Raw genomic sequence first — 18,170 nt, 5'->3', positions numbered from 1 at the left:
CTTCATGGAGATACCTTCTTACAAGTTGCCTCCCCTAACCTCCCTGCATTGCATTGACTGATCCTCTGAGTCTTGCTTGTTCTTAGCCTGTGGGCCTGTAGGATAGGCCAGCAACCTACAGGAGAGGTGTGTGCACCTGTGGGCTCCAAATTCCCTTCTCTCTTCTGTTTCTTACATTCCAGTGTCGTCAGTTATTCAGGTGTTTGTAAGAAACCCAAGTGTTGGACGTGGACACAGAGTGGAATGCTGTGTCTTTTGCAGTATTTCATGTCTCCATGCCATATTTTCTCCAAAAGAAAGCTACACAAGGCTGAACCATGCATTAGAAAAATGGCCTCATGCTCCATGTATCTTAGGTGAATTTAAATAGTTTTTCTGGGTGTGAACTCCAGGGAAGAAAAAGCAATGTGGTAGGATTAAGAGTAATACTTGGTAATCTGGGGTACATCATAGAGTGTGGAGGAAACCACAGTGCTCGGGTTCCCACTGCCCTGTGATGATGGGGAGGAGCTTGCTGATCTTTGTGGTACAGAGGTTTCTCAGCGTGGGGTCTTTGGTCTCATCTGTTCTATTGTTACCGAGTCCAGGCTTGTGCTGCTCACCTTAAGTCAGGCCAGTAAATCTAGAGACCAGTTGCTGGGGCAAGGCATTGCCAATTTTACCCTGAAAGCCGGTAGACTGGTAAGATGGTGGACTCAAGTCCCAAAGAAAGATCCTGCCTGAGTTAGAATTCGGATTCCTTTTGTACTTAAAAGAGGAGGGAGTGAAATCAAACATTTCCTGGTTTTTGTCTGCCTCTGGAGGGAATTTGTTAATTTCTTCCTCCCTGCAGTCATTCACAGGTGGGCTTGGTCAGGATGTTTCCTGTGAGCTAAACAAAAGTATTTTAGCTTAATGCTCATTACCTGGGAGGCCGGATTCCCAGAGATGGGCGATTATGTATAATTTAAGTTTATAGGCTTAAATCCTATTAGTGACTATAACTTGTAAGAGAATACAAAACTCTTCCCTAATATACAGCTGAGCTCCAGGTCAGACACACAGAAGAGGCTCCCTACTGACATTTTATTTTATCCTCTCCCTGTTTCCCTGGAAGCTGAGACTGGAGAGAGGATGTTATAGGCATTCTGCCTCTGTTATCTGCCACACATATGGGGACCAGTGGGACTGCTGATTTCTCTCTGCCTCTTCCTCTCACCAGCTCCTTGAGGGTGAAGACACCCACCAGCTCTAAATAGATTGAGACTGTCTTCCGGATTCTTTCTTCCTTGAAGAAGGATGGTTCCATAGCTCCTTGGTGTTCTTAAATTTAACATTCACAGTTTGTCTTGGTGAGTAACTCCCAGGTCTGTGACAAGACATTTGTAAATCTGCTGAGGCACAAGAGTAACCACATTCCCTATTGTTTTGTTGTTCTGATTTGATGGTTCAGAAATTATGTAAAAACATAAATCAACTCATTCCTTTTAAGGCTTCCAGTGGCTTCTCTGAATTTAGGATAAAACCCAAACTCCTTCACATATGCTAAGGTAACCCCAGCCTCTGGGTCTTGTTTGTGTGTCTGATCTCATTTGGTTCATTACCTTTCTCTAAAGCTTACCTCTCTTGGCGTGGGAGAGCTTTTGCTTCCTGGTGTGGACTCCTGCACACTTCTTTGGGAGAGATTCCTCCAGTTACCTTAGCTGCTTTGGCTAAAGAACCAGTGCCTGCGAGTTTATGTCCCTGCCTGCTGCCTATAACCCCTGAAAACTGTCCACTGTGTGGTCATGAAAGACAGTACCCTGTTGAGGCAGAGGCAGAATTTACACTCCCAAGTTCCCCTGTGAAATCAGGGATGTTGGCTTCCATGGTCCCTTTGGTTGGCTTCCCCTACCTGCCTCCCCCCATCTCTGTTTTGCTGTTTACCACCTTACCAGCTTCCTGGGAGCATATCCTTACTAATCCTCTTGCACATGACTCCTCCTTCTAGGATCTGCCCCATGGGAATCTGACCTAAGACCCAAATTCAGTAACCCTTTGCCAAGCACTATCTGGGAAAGAGAATTCACTCAAATCTGCTTTCAACCTAGAAATCCTTTCACAAAGGGAATAGAGAAAACAATTTTACTATTTGAATAAGCATTAAACCCAGGTATCTCAGTGGTAAAGAAGCCACTTGTCCAGTACAGAAGATGCAGGGTTTGATCTCTGGGTTGGGAACATCCTCCAAAGGAGGAAATGGTAACCCATCCAAATTTTCTTGCCTGGAAAATTCTAGAGACAGAGGATCTTGGCAGGCTACAGTCCATGGGGTCTCAAAGAGTTGGACATGACTTAGCAACTGAGCATGCACACAAGCATTAAACTAGAATGTGATGAGCTTCATAGGCTATCTGCTAAGAGTTAGTAAGGAAAAGGAAATCTCACCCTTTTATGTAGCCAAGTAGACACAACCCACTGCAAACATGTTCTCAGAACAGACAGTAACTTGTCCTCAGGTAAGAAGATTTGAGGGTACCATTTATTACACATAGTTTGTCTTAAGCTCACCTGGCCATTGGATTGACTGTCACTTAATTAATTGGTTTCATGCACACAGGAAAAATTTTTTCTCTATGACAGGAGATAGTTTTGCATCTGGGAGCTGGGTGCAGCCCAGATAAGTGTGACTCCTGCCTTCCCACAGAAACTGGGAGATGTTTCCATTCCAAAGAGATGGTTCTTAGGTCCTTAAGGAAGACACTCCTAGCTCAGGAAGCTGGCAGAAGCCTTAGTTACCTTTAAAAGAATTTATATATATTTCAAAGAGGCAAGGAAAACCCACAGTTACAAATTTTGCAAAGTAAATACTAGAAGAAAAGCGAAAGAGGACATCACTTCCCTTATTTTTAACAGTGAAAATTAATCTTCTTATTCTTACTTTTCATTTGCCTTTAAATCACGGTTCAGTCTTAGCTGCTCTAGACTCATATCTTCCTTCATAGCTTTTTGAATATAATATTTGATACATACACAATAATGTATGTAACACATACCTAAGTTATAAAGTCTAGTAATAAAGTAAATATTTGTGTACCTGGTGTTCAGCTTGAGAACTAACCTTGAGTTTCCTCTATTTGACCCCCTGACTTCCTCCCAGAGGAATTTCTCTCTCTCCTGAATTTTCTATTTATTATTTCCTTGCTTGTACCACATATGCATGTTTTTTAAACCTGTAGTTCTAAACTAATAGTTTAGCTCTGCTTAGTTTTGGACTTTAAAGAAAAAGGTGCACTATAGTCCTTTGGGACTAGCCTCTTCCAGTTAGCGTTGTGTTTCTTTTTCTTCTTTTGTTAAAATTTACATCATTTTATTTATTTTTTATGATTTTATCAAGGTATAGTTTATTTAAAATGTTGCGTTAGTTTAGGTATACAGCAAAGTGAATCAGTTATATAAATGTATATGTGTGCGTGTGTGTAGGTATATGTATATGGGTATGTGCGCTGGTGGTGGTTTAGTTGCTAAGTGATGTCCCACTCTTGTGACCCCATAGACTATAGCCCACCAGGCTCCTCTGTCCCTGGGATTTTCCAGGCAAGAAGTTGGTTGCCATTCCCTTCTCCAGGGGATCTTCCAACCCAGAGATGGAATCCCGGTGTCTTGCACTGGCAGGGAGATTCTTTATCACTGAGTCACCAGGGAAGCTCTGGACATATACACACACGTATATGTCCATTCTTTTTCTGATTCTTTTCCCATATATGTTGTTATAAAATATTGGGTAGCGTTTCCTGTGGAATAGTGTAGGTCCTGTTAGTTATGTATTTTATATATAGTAGTGTATATATGTTAATCCCAGTATCCTAATTTATCAGATTCCCCTGCATTTCCCTTTGATAACCATAAGTTTGATTTTGAGATCTGTGAGTCTGTTTCTGTTGTGTAGATAAGTTCATCTGTATCATTTTTTCGATAAGCATTATGTTCCTAGGATTCACATAGTGTTGCTTGCACCTGTGCACATTAATTTTTGCCAGTTGCTAATATTCCACTACATGTACTTAGAAGCATATATTTATTCACTCTCTTTCCTGTGGATATACTGTCTTGTGATAACCTATGAACTTTCTTGGTCTGTCCCCTGGTGCCATATGCAGGCATCTCTGGTGTATATACCAGGAGTGGAATTGCTGGGCACCGCATTTTATTTTCTTTTTTTTTTTCACATTTTATTTTCTTTACAGCACTTAAGCGTTTGAAAATATTTTATTTTTCTGTGTGTTTCCATGCTAACTGTCTGCCTCCTCCCCTCTTGCAGTGTGAGCTCTATGAGGCCAATCCCTTGGCTGCATCTCCTTTATATACACACTGGGTCTAGACCTGCTATCCATATGATCACTAGTGACCCGAATCTGGCTTTTCTAAATAGACCAGAGAACACTAGCTTTCCATTCTGGGGAAGGCAGTAAAGAAAGAAAAAAGAGGACACTGGGAAACTGGTGGTTGCTAGTCTAAAAATGGGATTTTTAAGGAAGAAATTATATGCCGCGTCTGTATTTTTACATGTAGGGGGTTTTGACTGTCAAGATCTATTATTAGTTAAAACTGAAGGGGTTTTCTCTCCCAGCTGCCACTGTGAGTAAACAGAAATCATGTTCAAAGCTTTGAATGCTCAGTAAACAAGGTATTGTCAGTATTGATGAGAATTTTAGAGTAAAATTTGCCGAGATCGTTATGCTGATAATAGATCATAACTGACTGAGGAGAGATCAGAGGTTAGCATCCATTGGGATAACAAATTTGATATGCAGTGTTGTCTTTGGTGTAATGAAAATGCAATCAAGTGTTGAATTTTTCGTAAAAAAGCCTTCTTTTTGGAATGAAGGAAAAAATATATCAGAGGGTAGAATTCGGGAATTTTAGGGAGATGTCCAAGTACGATTTAAAATCTAACTTCAAGGATTGCACTGTTTTTAGTCCCACTTTTTTGTTTAACGTGACATCTCTAGGCTGTGTGTTGTCTATCCAAAGAACACACCGATACTGGAAAGGGGAGCTGCTGAATTGAGTGTGTGGTTTGTGGTTTCAGGAATGTTGTTAAGTTGACATGGAGAGGAATGCATGGGAAAGTTCCAAGAATCACTGACATGATTCTCCTGGGAACCCACTTCAAATATGTAGATAGCATAGCATTCAGCTTTCCTGGAGCCAACAATTCCCACTGTTTATAGGATGCGTTTCTTCTCATAGCACTGTGCTGTATTGCCAGCCATTTTCATTGACAATCGAGACAGTTTAAATCCCTTTAAAATGCTTTTTTTTTTTCTTTAGCCGGTTTCTGTCCACCAGTAAAAACACTTCTGAACCTTTCTGGGAGTTGGACTTGTTTGAATTGTCATTTTGCCAGCTTTTTCTTTCTCTTGGAGAATGTGTTAATCTATTTCCAGAACACATCTTAAGTAATCCCTTCATCTATTCTAGTAGTTTAATTGCTGAGTTTTAAAATACAGATATATCATGTTAAATCTTTGAAAAAAGAGAATGATTTGGAGGCATACCTTCTCTTGGAGTTCTTTCCCTGTCAATTATAGAATAATCACCTATTTGTAATTAGTTTAGCATCAAACAATCATTTAAAATCTGAATTTGCCTTTCATTTTATACAAGCTTTAAAATTTGGGGGGGCTGCAAATGTCCTTTGTTCTAGGATGGGGATGATTAATGCCTAAAGAGAACTCATAGTAAGAAGTCTTTGGGGTCAACCAGAAACTCTTTTTATGTAATAAAATATGTAATAATAAATAAATATGTAATAATATATTGTGCCAGAAAAGATGAATGACATACTGAATTATATCTCTTTTTGATTGAGAGATAAAAAGACCTATAGAGCATTTTAAATTTAGTGTAATAATCGAACAAGCAGTGAGTGCCTTGTTGGTCTTGCTAATTTTGATAAATTTCTGTATTCCTGTTTGAGAGGAAAGGAGTCTGCGGCTATTCTGGTAACACTAACAATACCCAACAAAGTGCAGCATTACCAGGGCATGGAGACAGGGGTGGAACAGACACACAAATCATCTGTTTAGGGTGTTCTTTCTTGATTTTTTTCATTTTAAACTTTATTTCCTCATGAATCCATCTTCCTCTCGCTCAAACGATGTCCATCTTAGACTTTCAACAGTTTGGATTTGTATAGGAGCAGTCATGGAATTTTGAGATTTCATTGCTGATCACGTTTTTACGTTTCAGTGTGAGTAGCTTCACTATGAGGTTTCTGCCCCTTACACAATAAATAGTGTAAAATGAGCTCCTGGATTAGGGGAGTAATTTCTTCATTTGTTGTGTATCATCCTCATGGCATTCTGGTACATAGTCCTTGTGTCCTGAATATGTGGACATTTTGGAATCTTGGAACACTGTGGCATCAGAGAATCAGTCTTACCTGAAGAGAGCAGAGATGTGTAGGTAGCTATTGCAAAGTCTTCTTCTGTTGGGATAATAACCAAGCAAGTGATGCTGGCCAGTTTCACTGTTTCCTTAAACACACTTCTACTCATTTCCTTGGCTTGACCTTGGCCTTTTTATGTCACTCCTATCTGGCTTTATTCAGGACAGACTTAATTATAGTTAGCAAGCCCCGTGGTGGGGTCACCTGAAAATCTGATATAACAGGATGGTTCTCTCCTGAACTCTACCAAGTGTTGGGTCACACACGGATTGTGGTGGAGATGACATGGGCATGTACATGCACTTTGCCTAAGGTGTCCAGAGTCTAATGATAGTCAAGCAGTGGGATAGGTAGGTAATAAAAAATAGCTTCTCCTGTCTAAATTGCCTTTATTTGAAAGGTTGGTTTCCATTGATATCTGTGTATATGGTATGCTTATTGCAAGCCAGAGTTTATTAGAAAATGGATGGTCCATTTCTATCATGGAAGAATGTAGAAAAAATATGCGTTTTGAAGCCAACTTATTTGTGTATGAATCCTGGTTCTGACTGTGTATTCTTGGACAGTTTACTGCGAACCTCCATTTCCTTACATGATCATTATGCCTACATTGTAGGATTGTTGCAAAGATAGAGATGATGAATATAAAAAAGCCTAGTATGCAGTATGTATTCAGCGGTAGAAATTATTTTTATTATCATTGGAATTGCCTTATTCTGTAAGCTCTAGATAAAATTGCCTTATTTTTCAGAATTTGGAGATATCTATTACCCTACTCAAATGTTGTAAACTGTTTAAGTTGTTTAATTTTTGTGTTCACTTATGGCTCCAAGCTCTAGCTTCTTCCAGATCGGCTTTTCCTTTAGAATGAGCATATCAAGTTGGAAGCATTGTTCAAAGCATTGGTGGGTGTTCAGAGGGTCAAACGTACCATGAGATAGTACCTCCAAAACGAAGGCAATAGTTGATACCATGTGTGATAGAGGACACTTTTTTTTTTTTTTTTTAGATCTGGATAGTCTGTTCAAAAGATGCCACTTACATTATTTTCTATGCCTGTCTGTATTCTTGAGATATTTGAAAATTGCAAGAAAATTTTAAAGGATCTAGAGTAGGGGCATATGAGAAGTACTTGAAATGGAGAGTTAGTTTATAAGGCTGTTTTGGTGAGATTTAGGTGTTAGGTCTCCCAAGCATACTTGCTAATGAAGTGCCGTAAACAAAAAAATGACAGTTTGCTTAAGATTAATCATAGGCAGCTTTCTGAAAGTGAGGGGAAGAGTGCAAGACAGAAGCAGAATAATATTGTTAGCTCTCATTACAAGGAACCTGAGGGTCTTTTTTTTTTTTTTTTTTTTGTAGTGTGAGACAGAATTGTCTTCCCTTTTTTTTTTTCATTTATTTTTATTAATTGGAGGCTAATTACTTTACAATATTGTAGTGGTTTTTGTCATACATTGACATGAATCAGCCATGGATTTACATGTATTCCCCATCCTGATCCCCCCTCCCACTTCCCTCTCCACCCGATCCCTCTGGGTCTTCCCAGTGCACCAGGCCTGAGCACTTGTCTCATGCATCCAGCCTGGGCTGGTGATCTGTTTCACCCTAGGTAATATACATGTTTCGATGCTGTTCTCTCTAAACATCCCACCCTCGCCTTCTCCCACAGAGTCCAAAATTCTGTTCTGTACATCTGTGTCTCTTTTTCTGTTTTGCATATAGGGTTGTCGTTACCATCTTTCTAAATTCCATATATATGCGTATAATAGTATACTGTATTGGTCTTTATCTTTCTGGCTTACTTCACTCTGTATAATGGGCTCCAGTTTCATCCATCTCATTAGAACTGATTCAAATGAATTCTTTTTAACGGCTGAGTAATATTCCATGGCGTATATGTACCACAGCTTCCTTATCCATTCATCTGCTGATGGGCATCTAGGTTGCTTCCATGTCCTGGCTATTATAAACAGTGCTGCGATGAACATTGGGGTGCACGTGTGTCTCTTTCAGATCTGGTTTCCTTGGTGTGTATGCCTGAGGGTCTTATTATTCTCCTGTGAGATAGAAATGAAATGAAAGTTTTCCCCACCTCTCTTATAGAATACCGCCATTTATGAACGGGTTTAACTTTTATTCTCACTTCTCCAGAAACTGAATTGGAACATCAAGCTGTTTCATGGCTGGCCTTAGGTTATCATATTAGCTTGTGTTCATGTGAAAGGAAGCCCAGACAACCTCAATGGTATCTTGAAATGGTGCCCTTCTGGGAACTTTTAGGTGAGAAAGCCAGGTACCAATATGTTCTAATGTAAAAGACATTGGCATTTTGATTTGTACATTGGCCTGTTTTTCACTCAGGAAAGCTCGTTCGTGGGACTTTGTGTCATGTAACAAATTTGAAGGCTCAGTTTACAACGGAAACCACTGCTGTTATCCTGCTCCCGTGTCTAGAAGCAGCATCTGCTGGTGTTACCTGTTACCTGTACTGGGCGCTGCTTGCCCTCAGCTTAGCAGTGTTAGTGGTGGAAGGGTCTTGGAAAACCAGCCTCAGGTTGGGGCCGGGACCAAGTCTTTCTCATCTTTGTATCCTCAGTACTTACCACAGCATTAGCATGTGGAAAGCCCCTGAGGGTAGGTCAGGCAGGTATTTTCTTGTATTAGCAGTTGGAAAGTTTTTTCTTTTTTTTTAAAAACAACATAGTCTAAACAGCTATCTTCTTTATTCTGTCAAAGAAAAACATTACCAGTAGAAAATGGAAATTGAATCTATGATACATTTTATAGATTTTCAGTAAGAGATTTGCGGAATTTAAAAATGCAGCGATGAAAAAAAAAATTAATAAAAATGCAGCGATGAAACTCTTGAGTCTTTTACCTGGAGGATTCTGGAAATCCTCCTGGATTTTCTGTCTGAAGGCATTAAGACAAAATCCCATAGATTTTGGCTTCAAAGTGTTTAATTTTGCTTTTGATTGTCAGGGGTCTACTTAACTCCATATGCTGTTGGAAGAAGAGAATTCTAATTTTCTAACATGAGGGGCGAGGGTTTAACTTGGTGGCTTTAGTTTTACACGATCTCTCTTCTTTTAGATCGGAGGGCCATGATTTTGTAGGCAACACTGAAACAAATAGGAATCACAGGAGAAAGTAGACTGGGTTGGTTAATTTTCATCTTGATTTTTACTTCTGATTAATTTTAGATCTAGGAATAATGTGCTGTCAGGAAAATAGTTTTTGGGTCTATTGAATTTTGCATTAAGATTGTACTCTGCTTGATTTTAATTTTAAAATTGGTGTATGAAGACATTAATATTCAGATGCAATCCTGCAGTTGCCAGAACTGTCCAGCATGCTTCTTCTGAAAGGTATTATTACTTACTTAATAACTGAGCATATGCCTGTTCTAGTGATGGATATACCAGAGTGAAGTAATTATCCTAAAGAGGCAGCCACCCAAACTTTGGTGTTTTGACTCTCATGAAAATGACTTTCAGTAATACATAAGACATCTCTCGAAATGCCCCTTGAATGATTGCTTCTATATGTTATTTAGAAATAACAAATTAAATGGTGTTTACTGCTACCACCAAGCTTTAAGCAGGATAATGGCAGGATTGTAGAGTTCAGTTTTTTCACCTACTAAGTGAAGATAGAAATTATAAAAAATTTCAAGGTGAAATTAAAAAATTCAGTGTGTGATATTCAGTGCAACATGTGTGATCTCTATTGCTATGTTATTGTCGTGTGTAATAATAGAATGTCAAGTTGCTGATGAAACTGGGTGGTCCTTATAATCCAAGCCCTTTAGGAAATGGAGGTGGGCTAGATGTGGAGACAGTGATTTTTAATTATTGGGCCATGATATCACCCAATATGATCCAGTACTTGTTTAGTAAGGACTTTTATAGTGGTTACTGTGGTAGGTGTTGGACCACGTTTGCATTTCTGAAAGGTGATTTAGGGTGTATGTAGAAAGACTGGAATCAGAGTGAATAATTTAGGATCCTTTTGTGGAAGAAGGTCAGGACAAAAAGTAGACAGATATGAGAGAATGTTTGGAGCAAGAATGGACAGAAGTCGGATGGTTAAAATTGAATTGAAGACATGTTAGAGTGTTAGTTGTTCAGTCATGTCCGACTCTTGGTAACCCCATGGAATGTAGCCTGCTAGGCTCCCCCGTTCATGGGATTCTCCAGGCAAGAATACTGGAGTGGGTTGCCATTTCCTTCTCCAGGAAGACATGTTAAGGGAGGGAAAATGAATTGTGGATGAGATAAAGGTTTCTAGCATTGGTGAGTGGGTAAATGATGATTTTATAAGTAGAGACAGGGCATATAGGAGGAAAGGAACAAGTTGGTCAGGGATTGGAAGAAACACAGTGGTTTTCCTAAGAATTCTTTAATTGGAAACTAAATTGCTTTGTGGCTTTTTTTTTTTTTTTTTTAAGCTTTGCGCCTTTGCTGCCCGTCCTTATTCTTACAGTTCAAATTAGGTGATCATATTTACGTGAAGTAATTCTAGTGTGCCAATGCAGTGCTTTTGGAGTAATGAATTTACCGTTGAGTCAGCAGGCATGGAATAGTTATAGATAGACGGATGTGTATGCAGAGCTTTTTTTTTTTTTTTTTGGTGATTCTGGAAGGTTATAAACCACAACTCAATAAATATCTTTTAGTTTTTCCAATAAGTTTGTAGACAACCCGCAAAACCATTTTTTAGGCCATTGGTAGAAAATGAACATCATAAATTTAGATGACTCTGTTGTGAGTTGTTGCATATTTTTCATTTAAATAACCCCAAGGCTATGTTTGTATTGGAAATAAAGAAGTAGTCTTCTACTACAGAAATACTGTTTCATCACTGAGCAAAGAGTGTTTTTGAAAAAAACAGATAAAAATAATGATGCCTTTTAAAATATTCTTGTTTGAAAAATTTAAAAGACACAATTGCTTTAAAAAATTTCTCTTCTACAGTATAGTAGATGTAATGGGTGGGTAACCTTGGGGAGATAAATACCATGTTAAGAGAAGGATGAGTAGGAATAAAAACTGCAGCCTGAGAGAGGGACTTTCAGCGACATTGCTGTCCCGAGAGGACATTGCTAATCTCTGATCATAGCCCTGAAAGGAAGCAGTCACAGGAATTGCAGATTATGAATTCTGCAGTGTTCTCTGCAAATAAGATTCTGGCTTTCTCCTCAATTTAGCTTTGTATTTCTGAACGTTCCTAGCTGCTTTGTTGTTCCATTGTTACTTTACAATGATACAGGAGAGCTCACCCAGTAATAAGTGGGTGAGTCTTTGCTTCCATGAGCAAAATGTGGCTGGTGGGGCAGCCTGAGGTCTATTGAGACTTGCAGAGATTTGATGATGAGGTTATCCAGCTGTTCCAGTAGGATGTTATCCTCTGGGTGAGGTTGAAGATGTATGGGCGAAGGAAAGTGAGTTGCAGCTTATTTTCAGTTTTTTCACCCCTAGAGGAAAAAAAATTGATGTTTCATTATTGCAGAAGTTTTTTGAGTGTTTTAAAATGCACAGCATGAATCTACAACTGGGTAGTGTAGTGTATAGCTTTCTATGAAGTTGATTTTATTCTTTTTTTTTTATTTAGGATTTTTATTTTTTATTGTGATATAATTGGCATACATTAGTTTCAGGTGTACCACAAGATTCAATATTTATATGTATTGCAAAATAATTACTACTACAAGTCTAGTTAATATCCATCATCATATATAGTTAAAGAATTTTTTTTTCTTGTGCTGAGAACTTTGAAGATTTATTGTTATTAGCAACTTTAAGGTAGGAGTGCAATATTATTAACTGTAGTCACCACGCATTACATAACATACCCCTGCCTCTGGCAACTCCCAATCTGTTGTCTGGGTCTATGAGCTTGTTTTTATTCAAATTTTAAACTTTTTTAGATTCCACATTTAAGTTATTTTCAGTTTTTGATTGGCCGTGAGATACTTTGGACCTGCTTATCCTGTTTTCTGAAAATAATATAGCATTTAAATGAAAGAACTTCATAATGACCTGTGTGGATTTGAACTTTCTTCCTATCTCTAGAGAGATTTTATAAACTTCATTGTACATAATGTTCACAGTTTAAAGTATATTTTGCTTGTGTGTGTTTTCCTAGACTTTGTTCTTACTGGTTTTCAGAGTAAGATTGAATGCTTTGTCACTGTTCATGCTTTCCTACTGCCTTTACTAAGTCTCAGGTGTCACGGTGGGAGATGGGGGAGCAGCTGGACTCCAAGTCTCAGTGGTCTTTATTCCTTTTGGGATTTACAGTTCTCTCTGTTTCTCAAACTGAATTCCCAGATTAAAAATCAACATGTTAAAGAAATGAACAAGCATAATCAGACAGTGAAATATGAAATATATGAAATTAGGGAAAGGACATTAGCTTTGATTTTAGAGTTCTATTGAAGGGGAAGAATAAATGGCTTGATGTGAAACTGAAGGTAGATATTTCTAGTTTTGTAGTGGAAGAACATTTATTAAATTTTTCATAATAATGTGTTAGTTGGGACTTCCCTGGTGGTCCACTGGCCAGTCATGTAAATGTTCATGTAAATGTGCCTGTGGTTTATTTCTACATGCTTTAGTATTTCATGCATGGCCAGCTATTCTATGATGGTTTATGGAGCTCTAGATAGGATTGGGTTGAATGCGAATGGTTGATACTGGGGCTGCTCCTCCCCGCTGAGAATAGAAGTTGGATTCCATGTCTCCAGGAGTTAGGAAAGATGACCATCACCACTGCAGCGAGGAAAGGAACACAGGCTTCATTTTGTCTTCTCCTTGGCCAGTCTCCTTGACATTTAACCAGCCATTTACTTACATGATGTGCCTCTGTCTCTGAGGGCCTGTGAATAATTTTCATGGGCCTGAGGATGAAGTATCTGTTTTAAGGTGGGCCTTTACTGCTCACGTCTATCAGTTCTGCCTAACTCTTGGGCTGCAGATGTCTGGGTAGGCATTTAGGCCCTCCTGTGTTTGAGAGACCTGCCCTAGTCCTTCAGTAGTGGCTTGGGTCCTGAGTTCTCACAGCCTCCTATGTATTTCCTTCCATAGCCCTGATACCATGCCACATAGCTCTTAAAATGTGTTCTTTGGCACCTTACATTGGTAGTATTCTCCACAAAACCCATGATCAGAAAGTTCTGGAGTGGATGGTTGTTGATAGTTGCATAGCATTGTGAACATACTTAAGATCACTGCACTGTACACTGAAAAATAGTTAAAATAGTAAAATTTATGTTAATTATATTCTAACTTTAATAAATCAAAAATGTTTAGGAAACACTCATATTCGCTTACTGATTTTACATTAAAGAATCTGAGAAATCTTAAAACCCTGTTTGACTTTCCTGACTCAGAGTTTGCAAAACTGGGGCTTTAAAAAAAGGCACAATTTCCTATTTAATGTCCAGCTAATTAATATTTTCTTGGATGTTAAATTGCAGTTGCCTACTTATTTCCACACTAAATGGTGATCTTGAAGGTGTGGAGAAGGACCCCTCTGTAGTCCTAGAACAGAGGTCAGATTAAGTTTTTTTAGTAAGTACTGAGGGGGAAGGATTTGAAATCATATGAGTTAAAAAAGATTGACAGGATTTGGACATATAAGGGAAAAGGAAAGGACATTAATGAGAGAGAACAAGATGAATAAACATCTGGAATCAAGAGAGTATTGTACACATTTACTGCTGTTGTTCAGTCACTAAGTTGTGTCTGACTCTTTACTACCCCACGGACTGCAGCACTCTAGACTTCCCAGTCCTTCATTATCTCCTGGAGTTTGCTCAAAATCATGTCTCTTGAGTCAGTGATGTTATCTAGCCATCTCATCCTCTGTCATCCCCTTCCCCTTTTGCCTTCAAACTTTCCCAGCATCAGGGTCTTTTCCAATGAGTTGTCTCTTTGCATCAGGTGGCCAAAGTATTGGATCTTTAACGTCATTCTTTAACAATGAATATTCAGAGTTTATTTATTTTAGGATGGACTGGTTGGATCTCCTTGCAATCCAAGGGACTCTCAAGAGTCTTCTTCAGCACCACAATTCAAAAGCATCAGTTCTTTGGTCCTCAGCCTTCTTTATGGTCCAACTCTCACATCCGTATATGACTACTGGGAAAACCATAGTGTTGACTCCAGGGCTCTTTGTTGACTTTACGCTTCCATGCAAGGGGCGCAGGTTCCATCCCTGGTCGAGGAACTAAGATCCCACATTCTGGGCAGCATGGCCAACAATAACAACAACAAAAGATTTAAATGATAGCCAGCTGCATGAGTGAGTGGATGGATGAATGAATAAATAAGAAATAGATCTAGTCCTGTGTGTCTAAGATGAGGCTAAGGAGCTCTGAAGAGTTTACGTGATGTGCCAGGTGGTAGCCAATGTTGGAAGACGTGTTTTCCCTCAGACTTGATGTGATCTGGCAGAGAGCAGCATCCTCTTTGTGCATGCATAGTCCAGGTTATTCATTGGTGGTAGAAAGTGTTGAGAAAAAAGCAAGAAGAGAAATGGGAACTAATTTATAGATTATCATGTTGGGCCCAGGACAATGTGGTCTGAGGGCAGTGTACCTAGAAAGGAAAAGGTGATCAGTGGACAGGAGAGTTCTGTTTAAAATATGAAGATAGAGGTTCTGTATCAGTGCTTTGATGAGAAGAACACTTACAATTTTGTGGCACTTGTGATTCATTTCATTAAATACTTAGTTGATTGTGTACTCAGCAAGGACTGGAAATCAGGGATGCAAAGAGCATGTAGTAGATAGATCCTTCTGGAAAATTTCAGTCTTACAGAGAAATAAAATACAGAAATCCAAGCTATGTTTTAAGACCCATATCAATCACTGTGAAATCCTCCCCTAATGAAAATAGAATCCTATGAAATTATTAATTTGCAGTTGAAAACTTAATTTTGTATCATCTTTTAGTATTCACTGACTGCTTCCTATGTGAGTATGAGTATTATTTTCCCCTCCAGATTAAATATTTGAGGTCAGGGACCATGCCTTATTAACGGAATGATAAATAAGACATGTTAATAGAATAATGTTATGATTCCTGAAGTCTGTATCTGACAAACGCATATGATATAAACAGTGAAATCTTCGGATTACTTGTCCTGATGCTGAAGAAGTATACCTTAATACTGGTATTGTTGTTGTGTAGCTGCTGACTTGTGACTGACTCTTTTGTGACTGACCCCATGCACTGTAGCCCTCCAGGCTCCTCTGTCCGTGGGATTTCCCAGGCAAGAGTACTGGAGTGGGTTTCCATTCCCTTCTCCAGGGGACCTCCCTGACCCAGGGATCAAACCCACGTCTCTTGCATTGGCAGACAGATTCTTTACTACTGCGCCACCTGGGAAGCCCTTAATACTGTCCAATTTAGAAAACAAGTATATATTTCACATTAGTTTCATTAGAATCTGGAGTATACACATTAATTAAATATTTTGAAAACAAAAGTTTGTCCATTTTTTTGAGAAAATGTTCTTCAAATGTGTCAATCTAGTTCAACAAGTTTTTTATGGTCTTCCATTACATTTCTTCCTTATGTGTTTAATATTATTTCTGAATTAAGTTCTATTGGTCAATAATACCAAGTGATGCTCTTTTCTACTAGATTACTCAGATTATGCCATCCTGGAAGACATTGAAATTTAATGTTTTTTTTTTGTTGTTTGTTTCTGTGCTTGTTTTGGACTTGGAAGAAATGTTTGTGGATTTTTTTTTTTTTTTTAAGCAGAAGGGATGTTTGAGAATTTAGTTCTAAGTGTCTGGATGTACATTCATTCTGCTTGTAATGGAGTTGTCCATTTTACTAATGTCTACTGACAGCTTCTCATTGATCTTTATAGTTCTTTTCTAGGAAGGTGAAATTCTGCAGGGTCAAGGTGATGGGCTTAAACTTGGATTCCCCCCACCCAATAGATGGTAAAGAAAGTGAAACAAGGAACTAAAAATTGATTGTGAAAATTGATAAAAGAAAAAAATTGTTCTTTGCAATTAAATTTTAAACTATTGTAATTTGTACTTTATTATTAATTATTTGTACATGTAGAAGCATGATAAGTTTCCATAAAGTGGTAATGCATTCTTAGGTGTTAGACCCATGGTGGGATTTTGTTCAGAGTTTTATTCCCCACTGCACTTGTTTTCTTTACAGCCATTTAAAAAATCATGTAATTTAAACTTGCTTACTAGATAATTAAGTTATACATTGAATGGAATACTGTATTAGGAGGTTCTGTTATTTATAGATTAGAAATCATTTGTTTGAACTGTGGGCTATACATGCAGATATTACTGTTAAAAAGAATCATGTGAGCATGGACTTCCCTGATAGCTCAGTCGGTAAAGAATCTGCCTGCAATGCAGGAGACCTGGATTTGATTCCTGGGTCAGAAAGATCTGCTGGAGAAGCGATAGGCTACCCACTCCAGTATTCTTGGGCTTCCCTTGTGGCTCAGCTGGTAAAGAATCCGTCCACAATGTGGAAGACCTGGGTTCGATCCCTGGGTTGGGAAGATCCCCTGGAGAAGGGTGGAGAAGGAAAAGGCTACCCACTCCAGTATTCTGGCCTGGAGAATTCCATGGACTGGAGAAATCCATTGGGGTCACAAAGAGTTGGACACGACTGAGCGACTTTGACTTTCAATCATCTGAAAAAATCAAGTGTGTCCAGAGGAATTTGTGATTATAAAGTGTATTTGACTAGGACTTTGAAGTGAAGTGAAAGTCACTCAGTCATGTCCGAGTCTTTGTGCCCCGCTGTGGACTGTAGCCCACCAGGCCCCTCTGTCCATGGAGTTCTCCAGGCAAGAATACTGGAGTGGGATGCCATTTCCTTTTCCAAGGGATCTTTCTGACCCAGGGATGGATGAACTTGGGTCTTCTGCATTGCAGGCAGTTTCTTTACCAATTGAGTCACGAGGACTTTACTTTTTGCTAACAAATAAGATGAGTTTGAGACACTTTTCTAATGATAATCTCAAATGATTTCAATTCCGTTTTAGATTTTTGTACCTTTCACACTGTGTAAGATACTCCTGTCTGCACTGTTAGCTAGCAAATTTTTTGGAAAAAGAAAAAGAAACCTTGTATTAAACTAGTGTTGATAACTAGTTTAAATATAACTAAAGTAAGTATATCAGCTGACAGTTTTTTTTCAGTTTGTTGATCAATGCATTTTTTTAAATTAAAAAAATCCTGACTCTAATAATGCTCTCTACTTGAATTTGAAGCAAAATATATTAATCATTAGATATCTCTTCCATGTCAATATCCACCAGAATATTTTAAATCGAGAAATTACAAATAGATATCTTCCTCTGCATACTACAGAAGTAGTTGTTTTGGATGACAGTAATACTCATTTCATATATTTATTCCTTCACTCTTTCATAGATACATATAAGTATCCTTGTTAAAGAGATTCTTTTTCTGATGTAAGCATTGTGGATTGTAGGTGCTGGTGATACAGTAATACTAGGTTTCAAATGAAAGTCTGTCGGTTCCAAAACCCACATTCTTTCCACTCCCAACAAGGATGGTAAATAGGGTTGTTCACTTGTGGAACATCTATTATATGCCAAGATTTGTTTTTCTGCATTTCCCATAGAATAGTCCCCAGTGTCATATTCGGAGAAGGCAATGGCAACCCACTCCAGTGCTCATGCCTGGAAAATCCCATGGACGGAGGAGCCTGGTGGGCTGCAGTCCATG

The 18,170-nt window shown here is 38.6% G+C and overlaps 1 protein-coding gene across 1 annotated transcript in view; it reads left to right on the top strand.

Annotated features, from left to right (window-relative positions):
• RYR2 (ryanodine receptor 2) overlaps window positions 1-18,170 on the top strand; it is a 798,221-nt gene that overhangs the window by 94,911 nt on the left and 685,140 nt on the right. The window lies entirely within an intron of this gene.

This window comes from Dama dama, chromosome 15, assembly GCF_033118175.1.
Source record: "Dama dama isolate Ldn47 chromosome 15, ASM3311817v1, whole genome shotgun sequence".
Lineage (NCBI taxonomy): Eukaryota > Metazoa > Chordata > Mammalia > Artiodactyla > Cervidae > Dama > Dama dama.
Note: the sequence above shows the minus strand (reverse complement) of the source record. Positions and strands in the feature narration are given on the sequence as shown.